We start from the raw sequence: 26,458 nt of genomic DNA, 5'->3' as shown, positions 1-26,458 counted from the left end.
GTGATTCTGTTAATGTAGAAGAGAAGTGACTTGGAACAAGTGCAAATGTATTCATCTTGTAAAATATCTGTGCAGGTTCTTGAAACTAAAGGAGTATACTGTATAGTATGACTCAGGTTAAATGATCTTTGATACCAGAGTTCACTGTTTTCTATGTACGCTATATGGTATAATTATTAGAGCCACTGCTAGACTCTGGGAATAATTTGATGTGATTTGATGTGTGATTTTGTTTTGCGATGCAAAATTATTAGCCTTAAAAAATAAAACATCAGAAAAATTTTCAAAAACTGTGAGGCGCTATAACAGGCTGCCCGAAGAGGCTGTGCATACACCATCCCTGCAAGCACTCAGGGCCAGACTGGATGGGGCCCTGGGCATCTTGATCTAGTGGAGGACAACCAGCCAATGGCAGGCTGGAACTGAGTGGGCTCTAAGGTTCTTTCCAACCCAAGATGCTTTATGATTCTATGATAAAAACTACTTGTTTGGAAAATTGTGTTCGGCCAGGAAAACTTTCACAGAAATACTTTGCCTGCTTTCATTAGGAAAGAAGTCTTAATCCAACACAGTTTTCTCCACAATTCCTATGAAATAGTAAAAATATGAAAAAAATTGTTTGTTCTCTGAGTGATACAAGTGAATCCTTGTGCTCATTATCAGATCAGAGAGTTGCTTTGGACAGATGGTGATGTGACAGCTATTTTCTGGTGGAGTTCCAGGCTGTCTTCCAATGTGTCTAAGGGGGCAACTTTGCAGCAATAGATATCCATGCTAAAGCTAGTAAATATTTACTGACTAGTCCCAGAGAACATACCAGGAAGTACAGTGTCTATCAAAATGTTTTAAAATCTGTAGTGAGATAATGGCTCCACTGATACCAATGGCAAAATTCCCAGTGTTTGTCGGGCCAGTATCTTGCAGCCTAATTCTGGATATTGTATAATATTTGTGGACAGATAATTTGCATGGTGTTTTTTGGGTTTGGTATACCCTTTGCCTCCTCTGGGACCAAGATAGATTTCATATTGTACCTTCATTTGCTAGGTACTAATTAGGGATTAGTGCAATTTTTCCCTAGTAATTCCTTCTATTGCTGAAAAAATTGATTTTGAATCATCAGAGAGCCAGACAATTGTTCTGAAAAACTATTATCTTGTGATAGACTGAATAGGTTTATGAACGAGATGTGGCTAAGTGCCCTACAACTGCTAGGATAATTTTCCAAAAGCCTTCATTGTTTTTGTTTGTTTGTTTGTTTCCTTTTCCTTCCTTGAATGTTTGAAAATAGATTCAATTCTAGAGCACATTCTCATTCAGTTGCACATCAGCTATGCATATACAGGTAAAATGTACAGCCCTCAACAATTCTATTTTGCCATTTGGTGTAAGGTTAAGATGTATTTTCAGATTTTCAAGTAAGCTGCTATGCCATCAAAACCTTAGCACACAGGGAGTTGTTATAGATATAAAGGCTAAAAGGTGTAATAGAAATAGGCAATAAACTAATATACTAGCTTTCGATAGTATTAAAGTACATGAAGAGCCTTCCAACATCAGCTTCAGAAAAAAAAAGAAAAAAAGCAAAAAGCCCAACAACAACAACAAAACTACCAACTTGATATGATCAGTATAATTGGATATTTTTTTCCACATTCATCTGTTTGTCTGTATGAATCTAGTTACTGCAATCTTACAATCTCAGTGCATTTGTCTATCACATTCAGTAGAAAGAGACAAAACCACTTATGGAAGCTCAGAGATAAGTACTTGCTCATTTAATCTACTTGTCTAAGGCCACATTTAACATGGTTAGATTGCTGCAGAACATATTAATGTAGTCTAAAATTAGCTAAATGCTCCTGCCTTTCCTTGCTAGCTTTTTGTGGGACGGAAGGAAGTGACCAAAGAACAAGATAAATCAGATCTGACTTCAATTCCTTGTTCTGTTCAGAAGCCCCACCTTAGGATAGGTCTTCATTGCATAATTCATTGATGTAAAAAGGTCATTTTCCATTCCTGAAGATAAGTTCCATATTTGCTATGGCAGAACAAGTAGCTTATGTTCTGTTGCAGCAGGACCACTTTTTCTCCATGAAGTCTGATTTTTAAATAACATTATTGAACTATAAAACCATATTCACAGTCCTGCTTAGATTGAGTCAGCCACAACAACTATGCTCCAGGAGCCTCCTAAGGATGTCTGGTAGTCAAGAGAAAACAAAAATCCAAACACAATAAGCACATACTTCTTGCCACAGAGGGGTTCAGGTGCCTTCAGGCCCAGTCAAGAGGCAGTTCCTGATGACTCCAACGTTCATCTAAATTTTTTGTAACTGCACTAGTGACATTTGGAAAATAAACTCAGCATTATTGTCTTAGTGTATTATTTATTCATTATTCCTCTCTTCCAGCTCAACCACTGAGTGAAAGCAGAACATTGTAAGAATATCAGCCTTATTTCCCCCCAAAAGATTAGATAATTCTTTAACTGAAAAAATGGTTGAGAAAATCTATATAGTAGCTGTATAGTATTTTTTTTAATGTTAAAGACACTTTTCCTCCACATAATTTAAGAACAAAATAACTTTTACATCTGCCCAAGACATGAAATATGGTTTGAGAGACATTTCTGAGTATCACAAGAACTTCTGTAGAGTTTAAAAAGATACAGAGAAATGTGTCTTATGAGTTCCTCTCATAAATATTTTGCCTCAAATTTCAGTCTCAAGATTAATTGTCTCCAGTCTCCAGCCTGGTTTCCACTGCATCAGAGAACAGTCCAGAAGCAAGCTCAGCATTTTTTTTGTCTTAGTGGAACATTAATCTATAATTTCTGTGATTTAATAACATACTTATAGAAGTTTTTTTTTTTTGGTTAAAATCTGATACATAGTGCTGGTGACCTCCAACGACCTTCCTTTCTTCAAACCAAAGGCCTTAATTGTTACTCTTCTAATATGTATAGAGAGACCACTCAAAAGAATGAAATCCAATATAAATAAATGACATTTGGTGATGAGGTCAACTTTCAATTTAAGATTTATTTTACCCAGATGCCTAAAATGAGTGGCTAGACTACATTTCAAGGTTCAGGGAAAACTTAATAGATATTTGTCAGTGCACTGAAGGAGTGACCTGTTACAAACATCTGTACTAAATTATATTTTATGGAGAGTATTCTGTATTCAAACATTTCGGACCTTATGATGTCGTCTTTCATGATGAGATTTTCAGACCTAAGAAGTTGAATCACTGATAGCTGAAAAGTTATAATAGAGTCTGATTAAATAAGGTCCAAGTGATACATTTGTATTTGGATTCTAACAGATGGGGGCTTACCGGGTCACTTAACTGTTCCTACTGATGTCATAGGGATAGATGATGACAGTTTTGGTGGGAATGGACTTTGATTCCCATTAATTTACTCCTAAGTAAATTCATTTAGCATAAAAATCATGTTCATTACATGGCTTTGAACACTTCTCTCTCATATCCTTAGATAATGTACAGGTGAATAAAATTTGAATATTCTAAAGTACTACTGAATAAAATTCAAATGTTCTAAAATCTACAGAAGTGTAAATCATATTGATGATTTAGCTGCATGAAAGTTAAATGGCACTCGGCGAATATCCATAGAATGACTGGAGTTTGGTCTTGCATTTCTGAGAATGAAAAAATCTTTTAATCTCCATAAAGTATATCAGAAATCCTATTAAAACCTAATTTACTTAATGCTACTTATGATATGTGTATTTTCCGTAATTCACTTGGCTCTAGTACTCTGGAAATTACTCTAGTAAAGTTATTTTGTTTTATTTTTGTTTTTGTTTCTCACTGTAAATATTTCATTCCAAAACTTCAGTGAAATGTTTATAGAAAATAATAATATTTTCTATTTAAATTTTAAATATATGATTGTATGTAAAATGAAATATTATATATACATAGGTAATTTATATGCAAAAGTCCTTCCCTGTTAGCTTTCTGTCCAACTTCTGCAATGTATTTCAAGGTAAAAAAAAAAAAACAAAAAACAAAACAAAACAATTAAAAAAAAAAAAAAACACAAAAATTGCTATATTTCTATATTCCTGGATTCCAGTATTACATTATTCCAGGTAAGCTCAGATATTTCACAGTGTAAGGTGCTGATGTACAAAATATTGGAGAACTTACTCGTCTGTGAAATAGTGGAGCCTTCTGGCATTTCCCATATTCTGAGTGCTGGACTTCTGCTGCTATTGTTCTTCTAACTTTGTTTAGAAAAACAGTGTTACCACACATGTCCTGCATATAAAATATTACTACATATGGAGGGCTGGTTTAACGTGGCTTTCTCATGAGAACTTTTCTTGCTGCCATATGGAGAACTAGATGAGAAATCCTAATGCTCTTAAAGTCATTTCAGGTTTACCAATGAATTCTATGGTGGATCAGGATTTCAACCCCAAGTTTGCTAAGGGTCAAAATGCAACTGAAGGAAATTAAAGCAAACAGTAGTAAAACATCAGCAGTAAACCTGTCCCACAAATTTCTTGTAGTTTAACAAGGATGTAGTTAATACATTAAGTTGTTGTTACTTAATTATGTGACTTTTATGGTGTCATCAGACAGAAAACTGATATCAAATGACATGTGGATATAAATGAGAGAACTGAGATAGATGGACAGCATTAGCAGAGTAGAAAATAGCAAGCCCTGTAGGCATGGTTTCTGCATGGGAACAGAAAGCTTGTGAAGAACATATTTATATAGAAGAAATAATGATTAAATGATAAATAGAGGTTAGTGGGATTTAGTCTTTACATAAATAAACCAACCAAACTTGTTATAATCAAACTTGTATTTCTAGTCTGGCCCACCAGAAGTTCTGTGGAACTTCCAGTGAACTACCTACTCCCCTTCACTCACTGACACAGAACACAGACTGGATTGATTCTCACAGGTTAGTGGATCCTGCCATTGATCTCATCCCCAAAGTCACTGCAGTCACCTTCAGTTGTCACAGCAGCGTATTTGTGAAATATCATATTAATCAGCCTATTGAATGTGTTAGAATTAGGATGTAATTACTGGCAAATCTTTGGTGCAGTAAACAGTAATGGTCTCTGCTTCTTCATTAAAGGCTTTTAACGTTTGCTGAAAAATATACCATTATCTGTTATGACAATGGTCTCTGTAAACTTTTTTTTTTTTTTTTTTTTTTTTTCTGCCTCTTTTGGAGTTGAATTTTCCTACAGTGAAGGAAAAATCTCAGTGTCTACCTACTGCTGGATTTCTATTCTAGCAGCTGAAAGGAAGAAATTAGTAGCCCCTTGATTTTTCAACAGAAGTCAGTGGAAAAAAAATAAAGAAGAAAGGAAGTTCTTCAGCTTTCCAGACAAAGAATACTTGAATGTTGGACCAGGATACTTCATTCCCTTTGTAGGTTATAAGAATCAGATATAAACTACTTATTATACTGCAGTGATTTTCCTAGGAGACATTTACAGGAAGGAATAAAGCAAAACTCTTAAACAAAACAATGTATTTATAGCAATTTATCCACATTTAATTGTTGCCCCACTATTTGATATAATGTTCAAGGAGGTTCACTATGGCTTTGTGGAACATTTGTTAAACACGAGCTGCTGCTGCTTTTGAACAGACAAATTTCAAATACACCCAGAGTGTTTCATTTTCAGAAAAGCACTAGCAGTCGGTTTAAAAACAATTCATTTCTCTATCCTATTTCTGCATATTTAAAAAAAAAAACCTTCTTGTACCCCTGGTTGTGAGAATGACCTTATGTAGAAGAAAACAAATGGTTTGGTTATGTTGTATTACACATTTCAGTCTTTTTTGTTAAATTTCTAATGACACAGACAGGCTTCAGGCATTATGTGATACAGCGAAGGTGAATGGTCATAACAGCCAATTAAAAGATTTGGTGAGAAAATTTGTAGCTAATCACTGCTATTAAAAGGCTTCTGTTTTCAATGGAAATGAAATGAAAGGAAAACAGAATAGAAGAATATTGGTATGAAAAGAATAGCAGCATCATTTTTTTTACCATGTTCAGGGAAGTACAGAGGAACTTAGGGAAATAAAATAGCTTTTATTAAATGAACTAACATACATTTGAAGAAAAAACTGACAAGATGTTGGCTACATGACTGATCTTGGTCTTGACATACACAGAATTAAAATGATTAATATTAATTTAGAAACTTTTTTTTAATAAAATATCTTACTAAAAAACTTTTGTTGTAACTGTCTTCAGTAGCATGGAAAAAGATCCTTTACTCTTTAAACTTTTACTTTAAAGCTGAATGTGCATCTAAATAGGAAGTTCTCTAATTGTAAAAAACTGTTGTTAGAAGATGAAACAAATGCTTTGTGGTACATATATTTCTGGGTATGGATGATACATCCTTTCAAAGTAAAATGATCTGCGATTCCTATTGGGCATGTAATTTATGTTAGAAGCTATATAAAGTCTATATAAAGGAAGTGCATTAGTCTGTAAATGTCACACCAGAGCAGGCTTGCAAAACAAAAACAAAAACAAAAACAAAAACAAAAACAAAAACAAAAACAAAAACAAAAACAAAAACAAAAACAAAAACAAAAACAAAAACAAAAACAAAAACAAAAAACAAAAACAAAAACAAAAACAAAAACAAACAAACAACAACAAAAAAGAATTAAAGAACAAAGATTTCCTAAAGGCACATGACACAGAGCTGAACAAAGAGTATCTTGATAGGTAGGGGGTAGAGAAGGAAAAAAAATCCCATACCCAGTTTATCATCTCAGCAGGAGCCTGTAAGTAATGCTCACTGGAAAAAATGCTGAAAATTTGAAAAAATGAGCACTGTACAAATTACACTGCTTTCTAACATATGTTTTTTCTGTTAATTCTATAGTTTTTTGTTTTTTGTTTTTATTACAGTATCTTGTATAAGTGATACCCTGAGAAATATTTTCTAGTTTACAACAGTATCTGACATGCATAAGTGCAAGACTGCATGAAGCTAATTCAGTCAGTCAGCAAATCCTGTTGTCTCTCAGTCTGTAAATTCAAGTGATAATTCTGCATTCATCTAATGTCAGTCTGTGGCAACGGGCCCAAAATAAGGATTAGAGCAGAAAAATTGTGTGTGTGTGTGTGTGCAAAAAAAAAAGGGGGGGGGGAAGCGGGGGGGGGAATTCTGGGTTACAAAGATTTCTCCCAGCATTATTTTTGGGAAATAAACATGTATTAGTTTCTCCCTTGTATTACTTTATTAATTCTGCAAATGCATGTGTGTTGTATAATCTAATGCTAATATAGATTTTGCTCCAATGGTTGCTTTGCAAAGCCTTTTCTTTCCATCATCCCACCAAATGGCTTCAATGGTTGGGTGATAAAATGATGTCGGCTCTCAATTTGCACAAAGCTGTAGTGATATAACCATACATTATACATACTCCTTGTGATATCCAAACTGCTGAGAAATTCTGCCTCTAAACTATGTAGGAATAATCGGTATGAAAATAGTACAAGAGTATCTGCGCAGCAGTTTCACTGGTATGACTGAACATTCATCTTTGACTGGTGTAACTATTGATTTAAGGAAACCTAAAAATGTATGACTTTTAGGTTGGCTCAAGTGATAAAGGGTTTCTTGGATTTTTCTCATTTGCCAGTGTCTTTTTTATCTCTTATTTATTTCTGGGTAGAAATCTGTAATCTTTTTGTAATCTTTGTGATTACAAAATCCCATAGGTACACTGACAGCATCTCTAACAAACATAAAATTAAATATTCATAAGTACCTTCCTCTGTCTGCATGCATAAGACTTTTAGTACTAAAACATCCCAGACATAAATTTCACCTTTCCTTCCTCTGTGTTCCTGACTGCACTCCATAAATTTAATCTATAGCATTACTTTCTTCGTTACAAAAAACCCTGTGGATCTTAAGTTGACTTGAGCAAGTGTGTGAGTAGAGAAATTTTGTGAAGGTGAGAGAGGTGCTGTGCAGGCTATCATGAGCATCAGTGACTGCCACTCAGAAGAACCAGAGTGCTGCTTTCAGACATTTTCATGTGTATGGAGACATACCACTGGGAAATAAAATAACAAATGGATGATCAGCTGCAGCTTTGGAGCCCTAAACTTTTCAGTTTCTTGAATGTTCAGTATTTCTCCTCCTTGAAGAGCAAATCTAACTTTGCACTCTATAAAAATATTTCTATTTGTTTGAGAAGCCCCAGCTAGTCTGAGTAACAGGAAGAGTGATAGAAAAACAGGGCTATTACAGTGGTGTTGCTGAGTCTCAGAGGAGCTATTCTCAGCTTTCTGAGCTGTCTTCGCTCCTGTTGTCATGCTGCATTGAGCAGCGACTGAGACAGCACCACAGGTGGGTCTCTACCACTGCTGGACTGCAGCTCATCCCTCCCACAGAGTAAGGTGGTAGGCAGCATGTTGCCACGTGCATTCAAATGTCTTTTTTTTTTTTTTTTTTTTTTTTCCTTCATATAAGTGACAGTAAAGATTTAATTTTATATTTCAGGCATTTCAGTACTATGTTGCCCTCTATCACTCCCTTTTTTCCAGTATTTACACATGCAGACACAGAGTGAAGGGGAATTACTATTACAAACAATGTGAAAACGTAGCTTGATTTACAAATGTTAGGGATAGCTTCACATTTTCATTTTGATGAAATAAATTATTGTTGCTGATGTGTTATGATGCAATAGTTAAATGGTTCTCTATCCTCAGGAACAGAATATAAATAATAGGGGAGAAAACTAAATTCAGCATAGTTTTCTTTCACAAAAATACTGGTAAATTTTCTGTCACAGTTCATTCACTCAGAATTGCCACAAGTGGATGAAGCAGTCTGTCACCATAGGACTTGTTTGTAGCCTGTGTCCTACATCTATAGTATTCACTTGCACAATCTTTGGTGCCTGAATCCTAGGCTTAGTGCATTCACAAAAGAATATCCATAAATACACATCCTTTTCATTAGAGGGACTTTAGTACTGGATTATTCTTTTCTAATTCTGTTTGTTCATCTTCAAGAACTTTCAAGTAACAATACACGAATGCAGGATTAATGCTAGCAATTTTGCTAAGAGTTGTTAAAAATCTTATTTCAAATAAAAAGTGAATTGTCACTTATAAATAAGGGGAAATGTTGTCAAGGTTGAAACTATTCACAGTGAAATATCTCCAGTCCTTGTGTGTCCATGCACAAGCACACAGATTTAATTTGCTGTGATTGGATTAGTGGCTAATTCCAGTTATCTGGTATCCGAGTACTGACTGATGTTGAGCCCACTTGTTATCGAAAGTTGGTGCTGCAGCTATCTCAGGCAGACATATTTCCTGAGAATGTTCTTAACTTCAATGGAGTTTCTCATGGCTGAAGTACTTTTCAAAATGAGTCAGGCAGTGCAAAATAAGATCTGCTCGATATGAGTCATTTGGGCCTTGATAATTGCTAGTTATGTTTTGCCAGCCTAGTTTATTCTGGTATAGATTTACTGTAGAATTAATTCATCTTCTGCAAAGTAGGTATGATTTCATTGCAAATAGAAAGACAAAATTTAGGTTCAATGCTAGGGATAAACAAAAGCACTGTTTTAGAGTAACTACTCCAGACTCCAGAGGAAGACAGAATTCAGAAAGTAAGATCAGCAGCCTCAGTACATAATGTTGAATACTCCACAGCATCAAGCAAGACAAGAAGTCATCTACAGATCCTCACAACATCAGATTGCATAGCCTTGGAGAGAAACTTAATGTCAAATTTAAGCAATACATACTAATCTATTAAACATATAAGTACCAATTTTAAAAGTTATGTTGAAAGAAATTAAGGAAAATCTAGTTCTCTGAATATGTAAAAATAAATAAATAAATAAAATAATTCAAACTTTAGTCCTTTGCTTTGGCCTAAAACACATTGCATACTTTTTTCTTTCCTTTAAAGGTTTGGTTCAAAAGCAAAATGACACATTAACTAGCTGATCAACTCTAACATAATTTTCCTCAACAGACTTTGCTAACCTGAGCTCTTACATCCTTTCTAAGGTTGTCAGTGGCACAGATTTGCTTTAACACATACTATCAGTAAATCCTTTTCTGCTGTCATATTCTTTTAAAAAAATGTTATTTGTTATTGTAGACTATGTGTCCTTAGAGCTTATAATAATGAGGGACATTTGGTAATGTTGAGCTTATTTAGAAAATAGATATGATCTAAAAAACATAACTCTGGTTTTAAGAGGAAAACAACCCAAGAGAGAACAAAAGCAAACTGACCATGAAGGAATGCATAACTGAGAGGATCATTTGGTGATCTTGGGTTTCTATAAAAAATAGACTGTTGTGGTTGGTATTTAATTCAACATTCAATCTATCTCTACACAAAAGCAGATTATATTACTTGATATTAACAGAAGAATGTTGCTCATTGTTTACATTTACTGCTCTTCACCTTGTTTTTAAGGTGCTAGGTTTGGAAGGGAGACTGGAGAGAGCAACAGCTTGAGAATAATAAATATGGAACACTTCTTAGTAACATTGCAGTAACAGTGGAAAAAAAAAGTTATTTGAATCACATTACTTTTGTGCAAAATCTAATTTAAACAGCAATGCTGTGTATTTCTTGGAATAGTAGTATCCTTATGCTAATTAAGAGTTCTCAAAAAATTTATCGTGGAATATAAAACAGATGTCATTAATACTCACTTGGGGCTAAACATCAGCTCTGATAATATCTGTACTCATTAAACAGTTTTGTGCCAAATACTATTTATCATTCAGAGCTCTTGTACTGAGAGATGGCTTGTTTCAGATGAACACATAGAAAACTTTGTTCTACAAGGAAAAACTCTCAGACTACTTATCTGTTTTAAATATAGTAAAGACATGAAGTGGAAAAACAAGACTCTTCAGTTGCTTGACAGAAGTTCCTAACATACCAGGATGCTACAAGAAAACACATCATTTTAAATGAACATTGTCAGTAAGAAGTGAACTCATCTGTTGAGGAAAATATGGCAAGTTCTTTTCATGTGGTAGCTCATGACTGACACTAATAGGTACCATACACAAGTAATCTATATCAATTATAAATTCTGTATTAGGTAAACCTACAGAACAGAAATAAACAAAACAAATCACAGTAAAAAAAAAGCCCAAATCCATACAAGAAAGGCCCCCATCCCTGTTTGCCTGCAAGCCCCCCCCCCCCCTGCCCACACCACCACACACACACACTCATTATTAATGCAATTTTTATTTTTTTTTTGCAATAAACTTTTGCTGTACTAACCTGTTTTATTTCTTGGAAGTCAGTTATAGCAAACAGATGGTGACTGAGGCCATGATAACACTTTCATGACTATTGCATGAGTTTTATTTTAAATCTATTAAAACAGATAAGTTCCAATATAAAATCTCAAGGAAATACATACATGTATATATGAAAGCATACATTTTTTAGAAAGTTTGATGGAATATAATAAGGGTGAAAACTGTAGAGTTATAAAGAAACACTGTAAAATGTATAAGCAATAACAACAGTATATTTTGTGACTTTTTAAAGCTATTTAGAATTTTAGAATAGCCTTTCAGTGGTTTACCACATTTGCTTGAAGATTCAAAAATAAATAAATAAATAAATAAGAATATATATTCTTCTTTGGTTTATTTTCTAAAGACTTATTAAAAATGATGGCATATTCTTAGTTCACTTTCTTAAATATATCACTGCTATGATATAATGCCCTTTTTATAAGCATATCTAAAATTTGTTATAAAATTAATATTTAGTCTGTAACACTATTAAAGTCATAAATTTTAAGCAACATAAGAAGTAAGCTGGAACTGTTATGACTATAACTGAGCAACTAATTGGAAATATTAGTCAAAAAATATTGTTTCAGTGATCTATAGAGTGAGTCATTGTCACAGCCCTATGCATCCATGCTTTTCTTTTATTTCCAGATACTCTGAAAATAAACTGTTTTTCAGACAAATCATTCATATATGCAGATAATTTCAGCTGTAACTAAATTCATACTGCAGTTTGGGTATTTTCACAGTTCCTTTTGGAGCTTCTTGTTCTCTGCTCTTAATTTTTTTCAGATTTCAGATTCAGGTTTCAGATACCATAATTGCATATTCTGATTTGGAAAACCAGATGCAAACCTTGAAAGTTAAAGAAGGAGTACTTGAAAGATTCATGAAAGCTTGTGTACATTTCTGAAGGTCCTACTGAGCTTCTCAATTCAGTGCTTCATTAAGGGTATGAAATGATACTGTACCACTGTACCACTGGGGGCAATATTTATCTGAGCCATTCTTTTAAGGATATGAAGAGCTATGTCTTCATTTGCTATAGGATATTATAGGCACTGAGAAAGTAAAGGGTAAGCTGTAAAGGGTAATGTTCTGCAACACTGCTTCCCTGATCTTGAAAGGAACTCTTCATACTAGATATTTCTGAATACTCAGTATAGGCATTTAGATCTTTGATATAAAATTATAGAATAAAATCATAGAATTGCTTGTGTTGGAAGGTACCCTTAAGACCATCTGGTCCAATTTGTTGTCAGCGAACAAGGACACCTACAGCTACATCGCTACATCAGGGTGCTCAGAACCTGGGCAACCACATAATGGCAAAACTTTTATAAGCATTGTCCTTTATAATGCAGTATTTTGTTTCCGTAAGCTTGGTAAATTGCAACAGATTTGCTTAAGGATACAGTTTTAAACACAAATGTTGTGTTAATATTACAAGTAGGTTGCAATTATGAAACAATCTTCAAAGCAATTCTAACATTTTTGGGGTTACTCATGTAACCTATCTCAGAATCCGTATCAATTTTAGCCTTCAGATATTTTGTTATTATTTTCAACAGTAATTATAAATTGTGCAAACAGAAATGAAAGAAGTAAGCATGCACCAAATACTATTAAAATAACATTTAAATGATTTGAACATAAAAAGTTAGAGGCTCTTTGTTTTATTGACTAGTCTATGTTACAATATATACACATTGACACCATATACCTGTTACAGCCATTGCAGAAGTAGCAGTTATTTCTTCTAATAAGGTCATTATTTTATATTTTATTGAAGATGTTTTAGTTCAAAATTGTCTTATAAAATTATATTATAGGGTCATAAAGAGCAGTAAGAACATTCTCATCCATGTAACTTGATAAACTGCAGAAAGTTTCAGCCTCTGAGTAGTTTTTAAGGTTTGAAAGTCTTAGCAAAAACCTCTCACAGACAGCTTTTATTCTTTTATTTATAGGATTCTGCTAGATATTTCCAGGGCCTCAGACTAAGTACTTCTGAAAATGTACTGTAATGAACTAGCTTAAATATTGAAACAAAATGTCTTGTTCACTTTTCCACATTCAAGTTATTATTGCTTTTTTTTTTCTTTCTTTTTTTTTTTTTTTTTCTTTTTTAACCTACTTGTTAAACAGAAGAAACAGAAGTTTTCTTGTAAGTAGTGATTTAAGGAATTTTTCAAGTTTTCGCTTAAATATTTAAACTTTCTCATAGTGTATTTTACAGAATCACAAGGTTGGAATGATCATCTAGTCCAACCATCCTCCCTTTACCATACCTGCAGAAAACCCCTAAACCATATCTCATAGCTCCCTATCCAGATGTTTCTTGAACACTGCCAGTGACAGCGACTCCACCACCTCCCCGGGCAGGCTATTCCAGTGCCTGACCACTCTCTTAGAAAAAAAAGTTCCATATTATGAATTAATTTGCATCTGTCAATTTTTGACAGTTCTGTTCTTTTCATATATTCAAAACAATAAGATTCCACATCCTTTAAAAAAAATAGTTTTTTATTTTTTATTTAATGCCATAGGTTAAAAAGAGATTCCTCCTTCTAGATACCTATTCCAGACAAGTATGAATGATGTCACTTCTGTACAATACACACAAATACATGATAATATACTACTTAGACCCCTAAGGAGTAGAATGGGATATATCTTTATATGTAAACAGAAGTTGTAGCTGGTCTGCTGCATTGGCCTCCATTGCTTATTCTCATGGATGTAACCAGTGTTACCTTGCTCAGAAAGAAAACCATATCCCTCAGCCTGACTGTAGATCAGCCAGTGGTGGTGACACACTAGAATAGGATTCGCAGAGGCTGTGTATGCCCCATCCTAGAGGCATTAAAGGCCAGGCTGGATGTGACTCTGGGCAGCCTGGTCTGGTGGCTGGAGACCCTGCAGATAGCAGGGGAGTTGAAACTACATGATCACTGTGGTCCTTTTCAACCCAGGCCATTCTATAATTCTATGACACGTGCTCAAACACTACTGTTGAACACAAGGTACCAATTAAATCTTAGTTCAGTTTATTTTAAAAGTTTACACCACAATACCTTCTAAATTTTTGAAGAAAACTCAGCAATCAATCTTTCAATTCCCTTTTGCAGAACATTCTATCCAGAAAGTAGGTTTTCTAGACACTTTTAGGCAGTTTCAGTTGTGTTCTATTCCTAGATGCATTCTTGTTGGACTTAGTAGGATTTCTGTGCAAATTGTATAGTGTTTATTTTTTAAATGTGAAATTATAAAAACCAAGAAAATGTATAATGGCATACATACATGTATATGACAATGTACACACATAATTTACTCCAATGCACAGAATACAGCAGAGTAAAAGAAAAATACAGATAGTCTTTTATTACTATAGGCATTTTTTCTGTTGCAGTAATTCAAACAATAACTAAGAACTTTAGAAGAATTTCATGGAGATAATTCAAGGCATGCTATAATTTAATATTTTCAAAGATTTTCTTATCTCTTTTTTTTCTGGCTTACTGCCTTCTGTTGCTTCACACAGTAAATTACATTCCACATTTGCCAAGATTTTTTAGTTTTTTTGTTGTTGTTGTTGTTAGGTTTTGGTTTTGTTGGGTCTTTTTTGACCATCATATTTCCATTCCTTTTGTTTTTTAGGGACAAGAAAAGGGAAGAAGAAAATATTTTTCCTTTTAATTCTTTCCTTTTCCATAGAATGCCAGTTCTTAGAGCCATGGGACCTGCTATCAGTATGCTTACATCTGAATTAGGGACACTGACATTAACAGTAGTAACAAAACTAATGATAGAAAGAATTACTACTGAGAAAATATTTTATGAATTGAAAATACTATTCCAATGTTGAACTGGATTCTTCTCTGGAATAGTTTTTCCTTTTTAATTGTTATTATATAGGGAATTTTATAACTGATGCACTCCTTTTATCTCTTATTTCTTGATAGATCTATGAATTTTGCTTAGTGTATATACAGTGATTTCTCCCTCTTACAGACATAAATCTCCAAACTTATATCCCTTTTTATTCCTGACTGCAGAAACTTCTGCTTTGCTGTTTTGCAGTGTTGTTGTATTGTGGCTTTAACGGAACAAGTAGAATTGAACCCATCACTTGTTACATAAAAAGATGTTCATGTGAAGAACATGTGATCTCTTTTTTGTTGTCTCTTAGCTTCTTACGAAAAGATGGTGGAGGGAAGACCCAGGTACAGATAAGGTGATTTTGTAGCCTACATGTTTATGTGCAAAGTAGGACCTTCATGGACCAAGATTCATCTCAGTGGTGTCCAGGGATAGAACAAGAGGCAATAGGCACACACTGAACACAGAAAGTTCTATCTAAACATAAGAAAAATAAAATTCAACATGAAGATGATCAAAGTATCACACAGGTTGCCCAGAGGAGTTGTTGGATGTTCCTTGTTGGAGTTCAAAAATACCTGATTGGACATAGCTTTGAGTGACCTCCTCTAGCTGACCCTGCTTGAGCAGGGAGTTTGGACTAGGCAGTATCCAGAAGTCCCTTCCCTTATCAGCCTCTCTATGATTCTCCCATTCAGTGAAAGAAAACACTGCATAAGCAACAGATGTTTTGCAGACATACCCCTACGCATTCTCTGGCTCCATCAGGTCTTCTCAACCTTGAATGGAAGGGGCCATCTGTAAGAGCAGGAGGGGAAATCTTTCCTCCCCGTTCATTGCTTCCTTGGCTGCTTCCCCTTGGAGATAACTCACTGAGGCCTTCATCATGCTAATTCTTATGCACGCGATAAACTATCACAGGAGAGATTCCACTAAAGTTAATAATGTTACTGATGTGGTTGGAGTTCAGACGTACACAAACATGCCTGGAGGATAAGCCCTACAAGCTGTTTTTCTTTAAGCTGTTTTGGTGTTTTCAGCAGTAGCAACATCTGACTGCTGGAATGTAGAAAGATGTCAGATGGTGATACCAGTATCACTCTGGTGAAGGCAGCACCATTTCAGGCTCTTGTAACTTCAGCAGTTTAAAAGCTTTGGGATTCAAGTCTAGTGTAAATATCCAGTCAAACAATCACTATCAGGTGCTGAAGAAACAGGAGAAGGTTTCAAAGCATCTCCTGTGCCAGGTCACCCAGCATTCTGAAAGGAAAGGAGTGCCTAGGAAAGTTCTTGACTTCCTGCTGTTATTTTAAAAAAAAAGCCTTTCAACTGTCAAGCAAGAAAGAACTAAGCTATTGTAATCACCAGAACTCTCACTTCCCACGGGGAAGAAATATTTCAGGGCTTCGTTACATCTCCAAATATATAATTAGCTAAGCTCTCATTAAAATACCTGCCACACTTAATTTAATCCTTTGAAGCAGTCAGGGCTGAAAACAATACCACTCTTTCCTGCTACAGAAACAGCCATGATTATAGGGCATTGTAATATTAAGTCAAATGCCTCTGGAAATTCAATAAAACGAACTTCCATGAGAGTACCTGATGATCAGGTCCCTAAGCAGTGGCTGGTAGCAGCTAACCTATCCTTCCCATTGTATGATTCCAGTGATTTCATGTATTTTCAATAGAAAAATCCGATATTTCACATATTTTGATATCATTTACAAAATCATATGATAAAGGAAGTAAAATATGAGTTAAGGAAAATCTGTAAAATGCCATTTTGGGAACAAGGATGACATTGACACACTAATTTCAATAATAGTAGCTCATCTTAGATCCTACTCACATTTGCAGTCTTCTATTTATTGCACTGAACACTAGGTTGCAGACATTTCCAATATAGTATAAAAACTTAAAATAGCAGACTTAGTTGTCACTTCTGGGGAAAGAAAAAAAATAAAAATAAAAATAAAAATAAAAATAAAAATAAAAATAAAAATAAAAATAAAAATAAAAATAAAAATAAAAATAAAAATAAAAATAAAAATAAAAATAAAAAAAATTGCTATTGGGTACTGCCCAAGATCACACAATAAGCCATGGGCAAAGCTAGATATAATACACCTTTCTAATTAATAAAACCCATGAAAAAGACCAGCTAGATGCATGTGAAGTTCCACTTATTAATCATCTGAATCGTTTTTGTCTTATGTGCTATTCTGGGAAAGAAACATTTTGAAAATGTAAAAATAAATAAATAAATAAAGACTGGACCAGGCTCTGAGCAATCTGCTGTCAATGATAGCCCTGTTCATTGCAGGTGAGTTGGACTAGGTGACCTTTAAAGATCCCTTCCAACCCAAAATTTCTATAATTCTATGATTTTGTGATTCTATCAAGACAGTATTCTGCCCATCTAATTTTTTATGTAGTTGGATATAAATATTATACTTTTTAAATTTACCATTGTTGTTGTATCTAATTGCTTTACAATGGTTAGAAGATAAACTAAAGATGAAAGTAATTTTTCTCCTCATTAGATTTCTTTTTAGCCTACAGATTTGTTTTTTAAAGAAAATGAATAATGTGTAGGAAGATCTGTGCCAATTATGAACAAATTTCTCAAATGAAAATAAAATGTGTCAGTTTAAATTGCAGAGCAACTAAAAACAACTAGTGCCTAGGTCTAACTCCTTCAGAGATCACTGGTCTCCAGCTATAAGAGGACTTGAGTAGCAGAAAGGAGTATGATGCTGTAGAGAAGTCAATACAGAGTACCTGTGTGTGATAAAGTCATCAGCCATGTTATGATTATTTAAATTCTTCTTCAGCTAACATTACTTTATTTGCAGTTGTCCAGCTTTTCTTCAGCTATTAGCTGCTAAGAACTCTATAAATATTGGACTTATGTTTGAAACGTTTTGTTGTTGTTTTTAAAAGAAACCCCACTGTGAACTTTTGCTGTTTATTGATTTGTGGATTATTTGTGTGTTTAGTTGTGTCACCTAAATTTAACTGAAAATCCTAAATTAATTAATTGGAAAAAGCCCACAATAGGGCCTGACAGTCTGTTATGTGCTGCTCAGCAGTGATACTAGATTAATTTGCAAGCTCCTTTAGAAGATTAATAGTAAATAATAGAAAAATGGAAATCACTTCCAAGTGAAAAGGACCAAAATGAAAGCATCCTGCTAGCTGTAAGATACTAAGAGTTCAGCCGTTGCTTAAGAGCATTAGAATCACAAGTTCTGGTTCTACAAAGTATCACAAATGTGTTTCACTTTAAACATCAGTAGTAATATTGTCTTTGTTGAGCTTCCTTGATACACTTAGATGTACTGATGTATTATATTCATGCCAGAAAGAAAATCCTACTGAGATATTATCCTAAGTATGGGTCCTCCTTTTTCTACTAATGCGCGTGCAACAAAATCTGGACAATTAATGATGGGAGGCATTGCTAAAAATCCTAGCTTCCAGTTGAAAACATGGAATGCCCACTCAGAAAACTTGAACAGAAACTCTGTTACATTAGACAGGAGCATCTGCTTCTAAAATAAGCTGTGAAGGATACCCCAGACTTTTCATTCAGCATAGCCTTTTTATTATTTATCATCTTAATTCATTTTGATGCTACTTTCATATTAAAGTAAGTCTATTACTTTGCTGGCACATAATAGATTCATAAATACTTATATACAAATTTACTATATGAAACATCTTGCAGGTAGAGAGGTACAGTTCCTAATGTCAAAATTACAACACAGGCTATACCACACTTTTTTTCCTTAAGATAACATAGGAAAATATTGAGCAGTTTAACTGACTGAAACAATCTCAGTTTTGTCAGACGGAATGGTTGCCTACCTCTTCATGTGGAACTAAAAGCTTTTGTTAAAGTACAGATGAATTACTCCACTTTAACTCTGGGGAAAAAAAAAAGAAAAAAAAAAAAAAAGAAATTGGCTGTGCATTTGTTCATTAAATCCAGATGTTACATTATTGACTGTCCATAGTTGTTTTCATTAATAAATCATGACTGAAGGATTTTGTTTTGCAAGATGGATTTTGTTTTGTTTCCTACTTAGGAACTCCAGTCAACAATAGTACAATACTCTGTTTTCAGAACAGTATATGCTGTACTGAGAGCAGTACCTAAAATATCTATAAATTCTAGAACAGAAAGTGCAGGCCTATTTTCCTGGGAAAACTGAAAACGAACAAAATCAATTTCATAGATGATTCAGATGTTAATGCCTACCTTGTGTCTGAGACAAAAATAAGCACAGACGTACAGATATTCTTTAACTCAGGTGAAAGAGAAGTCATTTTCCAACTGTGCTGCAACTGCATTTAATGGAAAACTCACATTTAATCTCTTCCTCAGTCCTGTCTCTCAAGCACGATGAGAGAGAGGGAGTGCTTCCATAATTTTCACTACAGAAATTATCATAGAATCCTTTGAGTTGCAAGGGACTTTAAATGCCATTAGTCCAACTTCCCCAGAATGAAGAGGGACACCTACAGCAACCTCAGGCTGTCCAGAGTCCTGTCCAGCCTGATTTTGAATGTCTCCATGGATGAGGCATCCATCTCCTCTCTGGGAAGTCTCTACCAGTGCTTCACTACCAAGAAGAGAAAGATGAAGAAGACAAAGAAGAAGAAAAAAAAAAAAAAAAAGAAAGAAAGAAAAAACACTTTGTTGTAGCCTAAGCTATCTACAAAAGACAGAGTAGAGCTGTACATAAAATAATATATGTAACAAAAAAGACAATAAGACAATAATCTGTTTTGCATAATTTGGTTAAGACAAGATATATTAATACAGTAATCATAGAATCATAGAACCACTCAGGTTGGAAAAAACCTTAAAGATACTCTAGTCCAACCATGACCTAACTGTATTGCCCTAACAAACCTCCACTAAATCATATCCCTGAGCACCACATCCAAACGGTTTTTAAACACATTCAGGGATGGTGACTCAGCCACCTCCCTGGGGAGCCTATTCCAGTGCTTAACAACACTTTCTGTAAAGAAGATTTTTTAATATCAAACCTAAACTTACTCTAGTGCAACCTGAGGCCATTTCCCCTTGTCCTGTCACCTGTCACCAGTGAGAAGAGAACAGCCCTGCTCTTGCTGCAATCACCTTTCAGGTACTGGAAGAGAGCAATAAGGTCTCCCCTCAGCCTCTTTTTCCCCAGACTAAACAGCCCTAGTTCCTTCAGCCTCTCATAGGGCATATTCTGCAAGCTTTTCACAACCCTTGTTGCCCTTCTTTGGACCTGCCCCAGCACCTCAGTGTCCTTTCTGTACTGAGGTGCCCAAAACTGAATGCAGTGCTTGAGAAGAGGCCTCACCTATGCTGAGTACAGGGGCAGGATGACTTCCCTAGTCCTGCTCACCACACCATTCCTGATATTAGCCAGGATACCATTGGCCTTTTTGGCCACCTGGGCACACTGCTGGCTCATATTCAGCTGACTTTCCATCAGCACAGCAAGGTCCCTTTTCATCAGGCAGCTTTCCAGCAACACCTCCCCAAGCCTGTAGGATTGCCTGGGGTTGTTGTGACCAAAATGCAGGACCTGACACTTTGCCCTGTTGAAGCTCACACAGTTTGCCTTGGCTATCCAGATCCCTCTGTAGTGCCCTTCTCCCCTCTTTCAGATAAACACTCCCTCCCAGCTTGGTGTCATCTGCAGAGGTACTGAGGGTGCACTCAATCCCCTTATCAAGAAAATTAATAAAGATGTTAAACAGAAGCAGCCCCAGTACCAAGCCCTGGAGGATGCAGCTCCTGACCAGCCACCAAGTGGATTTAACCCCATTGATCACAACATTTTGGGTCTGGTCATCCAGCCAGTGTTTCACCCATTGGAGAGTATGTCCATCCAAACTGTGGGCAGCCAGATTCTCCATGAGGATGTTGTGGGGGACAGTGTCAAAGATATTACTGAAGTCCAGGTAGACCACATCGACAGCCTTATGCTCATCCACTAAGCAGGTCACCATGACATAGAATGCAATCAGGTTTGTCAGACAGGGTCTACTATTTGTTAACCCATGTTTACTGAGCCCAGTCCCCTGGTTGACCTTTAACTGATCTATTAACTGGACCACTTAATATATACTATAGACTAGATATATTTTCTGATGGAAACTTTTCCAGAAGTATGATAAATCAGTGACAACATTAAAGTGAATATGTTAAATTGCATACTCAGTGAGTATGTCAAGATAATTGGGAAAATGGAAAATATTATTTCCTTACTTCTATTATGCATTTATATTTTAGGATTGCATAACTGTCTTTCTAAACGTAATCAGTGTAATCATCCATGCCCTTCATCAAATGTACATATATATAAAATATATAAACTACTAACAGGACCCCAGTTTGTTCAAGGGATGACCGTTATGTTAAAAAAGACCAATTGTGTTTACACTTAAGAAAACAAAATGCTACTCAGGAAAAAGAAAAGCAAATCTTGGTATCATGCACTTCATCTTTCATAATTAGTTTTACTGTCCATGCATGGGCAGTTGCATTTGACTGTCCCACATGCCTACTTCAAGCTGTAGTTCAGCCTCAGCCTCGAGTTTCAGGGATTTGACATGTCATTGTTTATCTTCCTACTTTATGCGGCAAAGAAACATTTACAGCCTCCTGACCCTTTGCATTGTGTCTCTAAGTACAGCATATAAATTTATGTGCATACCAGGAGTCCCTTTGCATCTCATGAAATCCACATGTAATTTTCTGTGCCCATATTCCATCATATTTTTACATGAACACATGGCTTTTATAACAGGTCCTGCTCATAATTTGAGGCCTGCCTTTTTCTGCAATTCAGCCATGGAATGGATTTTTCATTAATAGGGCCCTAAGACTTTACACTTGACTTTGGAAAAAGAGCAGGCACTGGTGCCAAGTTTTGAACTACACAATCATAATGCAGTCTGTTGTGTCACACACATTCAAAAATGTAATTCCATAATACAGATCCCCATAAGGGCCTTGGTGGGCATCAAATAAGAAAGAGCATTTGGCAGAAATACTCCTGAGGATGTTGCTATGGGCAACTCCTGATTTAGAAATAATATGGCTGTGTGTGAGCAGTGGAACTTTGGGGATTTCTTCACTCAAGTAAGTACTGTGCTAGGATGTGAGGATATTTAACGAAGTGTATTAGTTACTCATTTAGCACAAATAACTTCCTTTTTCTCTAAGGCATTATTTGGCTATCTTCTAGCTCCATTTATCTTAAAAGGCTCCTCCACATCATCATCCAGTTCTAAAAGAAAGGCACGTTCCTGTATCAGGAGTGTCCTTAATTTTAATTCAAACAGGTCTGTTTATTCTGTAATTCAAAGAAATCTGTAAGGTGGGGAAATACTACCAAGTGCCTGTCACTAATATCTTGAATTGTCATTGTACGTTCCATCTCAAAATCTTGAGGACCTCTAGAAATACATCAGTAACTCTGCTTTCAAGTTCCGCACATTTTTATAAAGCATTATCTTTCACATTTAACATTAAAGAAATATTTGAACCCCTTGTGGAAACCCTGCCATCTGTACTTTCAGAACGGGTAAAAAGGAAATATAAATGTTCTTACAAAATGTGTGAAGATTTAAGAGACAAGAAATCTTTTGGCAGAGCCAAAATACCTTTTACTTGGGACAGACTACACCTACACTGCATTTCCATTATTTTAGATCAAGTGATTTTATACAGTAAAACAAAAGTAACTAGCTTTTTAAAGGGTGGATGTTTCTCTGATCTTAGAGAACAATCTGTGCAGTGCCTGGGACTCCAGACATCATTATATAAATAAACAAGTTAATGACAAATTAGGAGTAAAGTCTACATGTCCTGTATACTCTTTTAGATTCCAGGTTTTGGTTGGATTTGCCATCCATATGTATTTATTTTGTGAGAAAATTAATTGAAAAGCACTTGTCCTTTTTTTTTTTTAGGGGTGGAGGGGGTGGGGGGGGAGGGGGAAAAAAAACAGAACTAAACTAAATTTTAACAAAGTTCAAATTATTAATTAATTAGCAAATGCAAGATTGTACATGTATTACTCAACATCTTCACCACACCAATATGTCTGCGCTTTGAACTTTGCCTGAGGGTGTTGTCCCTGGACGTGAGAGAGTCAACATCTTGGATCTCCTTTGAGATGGTAGACTGCCAATCTGCACTAATTGTGGAGGTGGTTTATTTCACATACACTCCATAACTGTCAACCAGCAACAAGGCCAAAACCATCGACTTTTTTAATTCAACCTTTATTATCTGTTTATCATTATATGCATTTGCAAGGTATGCATCATTGCAGCATCTGGACACACTTTGCAATTACATGGACCAGAACTGAATCTACTGGCACTGTTAATACTGTTAAACATTTATTATATTCCAGCATTGTTTCTATTGTTTTGCACAAAGTCTGCAACCACTGGAAAGACAGACTTTGTCCCAGGGAGCTCACAGTACAGACCAGCAAATCTTTTCAACTAGCACAACAATGGCATTACAGGGCCAGATCCTGGCTTCCCTTCTTGATGTTAATGAAAAACAGAATTTAAGCTAGACCTCTGTGAAGACCAAGGCCAATAAAAAATAAAATAAAATAAAGCATTTGTACGTGGTTGAGAACAAAACATTTATTTCAATACTTGCGTAATACTGGTTCCCCATAAGACAGCCATGTGTCAGGTAACATAATTATATTTCTGTAACACATACTCCTTTATAGAATACAAACTTTGATACATACACTTAATAGATACTTCACTTTACCTCCTGGAATTAAAAGTTATGTTTCTGAATATCTCCTGAGCTTCATATACATTGAAAACTCTGAAATTATATTGGCTGTAGCTGTAGAGGTTCGAAGCTCTGAAATCCAATGTGTGCCACTCCTAGCTACCTAGAATTTAATTTCATTATTTTATCGAAAACTTGTTTCAGCTTCTGGTATTTCCCAGTGGATGTGGATAATACTTTACATAAAATATTTCAGATTGTTGGTATGGTAGAAGCACATTGTGGGTGCAGACTGAGAAGGAAAAAGCAAAGCTATCGATCAGGAGGAGTGAGCAAATCTCAGATTTAGGATGTCAAGACTGAAGTCAGGTAGCTGTGTTGAAAGGAAAAGACTTTATGAACATACTTAAAAAAATTCTGTTGAAGTGAAAAAGTTGTGTTAGATGTCATTGTTTCATGGTGTGTGATGTCACTCAGTCCTGGATGGGAATATAAGCTGATTCCTTTAGATTTTATGAATAATTTTTTCCTTATGCATTAGCCATTTTTAACTTGATATCATCTTGGATTACACATATTTGGACATGTAACTAATTTTACACTCTTGACTTACATCACGGTAAAGCACTTCTACGTTGTGATTTTAGAGCCCCACATACAGCAGGATCTCACTGTTAAGGTTGATTTGTTATCCTTATAAAGCACTTTAGTTTGTTCTTTTCAAGTGTGTCAGCATTTTTCACCATTCCCTTTAAGCCAAAACAAATAATATCTTTAGATTAAAAAGCAAAACAATTCAAGCCTTCTGTGTTTTTCATTAACTGACAAGATTCTAAAACAAGGATAATGGAGTTAAGCCAATTCATTAGATGTACATTTATCCTGATTAATTTTTAGTAAATATTGATGAATTGGAAATGGGAAGCCAATGTTTCAAGTTGAAGCATGCTACACTATTAGCTTGTAATGCCCTAAAAAGAAACCAATAAAAAACTTAAGGGAAAGCAAAAATACTGTATACCCAGGTTTCTGCTTACAATAGAGTCTGAAACTGGATATGCTAAACCAGACAGACTATGGCTCTGTAGACAGTCAGCACTATGAGAATAAGAATTACCTTCCCTTGTCCATGACTCTTATTTTGTAAAGCCAAGTGAACGCGTCTTGTGCAACCTGTGTTGCAACAACAACAAAAAAAGCCCAAGATAGGTCTCTGCAATGGCTTTTTAAATTCACAAAGCTGCTTTTCTCCAAAGATAGACTCCTAGCTCAGACACGAAAGAGCTGTAAAAGTCCACCAATCACATTGCCTCAAGGTTCCCCTATCCTTTGTATTGGTCTGCATTGTGAAAAGTACCATACATTTTGTGAAGCAATTTAATTAAAATAAGTAGAAAGCTTGGAGCTTTTTCTTCATGTCAAACATACATATGGAAGAATCTCTTCAACCTCTTACAGAGAAAGGAATTTACACCAATTATACAGAATTAATATTCATGTAAGACCATCTTACATATTCTAAAGCTTAGGATGAATTTTGTTAGTGAAGTCCATGAGGCTCTTAACACAGATGCCTTTAGACAGACACACTCAGTTACATACACACACATCTATATGAGACTTCCAAAGGCTTAACTAAATGGGCATAATCCTGCATAACCTAGCAAAACTTCTGGACACATTCTGCTTTCCAGAAATCCAGCTGGCTCTGGTATTTTGTTAGAGGGAAGTGAATGTAAGTAGGGTATTTGGATAAATATTTATTTATTCACAATTATGTCATCCGCTGGATGTTCCACTATTTTTCTGGCAAAATAACTGATAAAAGGGAAAGAGTAAAATGCTTGAATGAATGTATGTCTTGTCACTGTTTTGCTTTGCTTACAGCAAAACAAGAATGTAGTGGCAAGGAAACCCTCACCCAAATCATGAAAACATTCCATATGGACTTGGTTTTACTATTGCCAGCTGAATATTCACCCTCTTAATCTTTTTCCTCAGAAATTGATGGAGATGAACTAGCTCATTTCATACATGTATGTAAGTACACATTCATAAATACAGTATTCTTGTAATTACAACCTATTTTTATTAAACATATCCAAAGATTTTGGGAAAATGCATTGTTTAATAAAATCATACTTTGCTAATAACAATTTGTAAGAGCTCAGATTACACAATACACTATTCTTTACAGCTTTTTAAGGAGGAATAACTTTGGAAAGCAATGTATACTCCATTTGAAGCTGCAGATGCTATAACAAATTCACATTTCAATTTGATCACATAGTAAATAGTACCACAAAATTGTGTGAAAATGCCCAGCCCTTACAATTCATGTGAATGTTTCCCATATAGCCTACGTGCATACCGTGTGTACTTTTGTGTGCATTTTCATACTCCTGGTTGTTCTACATGTCTTGAATTACAGACAGTCTCTG

The 26,458-nt window shown here is 35.2% G+C and overlaps 1 long non-coding RNA gene across 4 annotated transcripts in view; it reads right to left on the bottom strand.

The window, feature by feature from the left end:
* LOC107313573 (uncharacterized) overlaps positions 1 to 26,458 on the bottom strand; it is an 85,816-nt gene that overhangs the window by 52,507 nt on the left and 6,851 nt on the right. The window lies entirely within an intron of this gene.

This window comes from Coturnix japonica, chromosome 4 (genome assembly GCF_054131305.1).
Source record: "Coturnix japonica strain WE chromosome 4, WE-NBRP24, whole genome shotgun sequence".
In the NCBI taxonomy this organism is placed as follows: domain Eukaryota; kingdom Metazoa; phylum Chordata; class Aves; order Galliformes; family Phasianidae; genus Coturnix; species Coturnix japonica.
The sequence above is the reverse complement of the archived record's forward strand: the minus strand, read 5'-3'. Positions and strand labels throughout refer to the sequence as shown.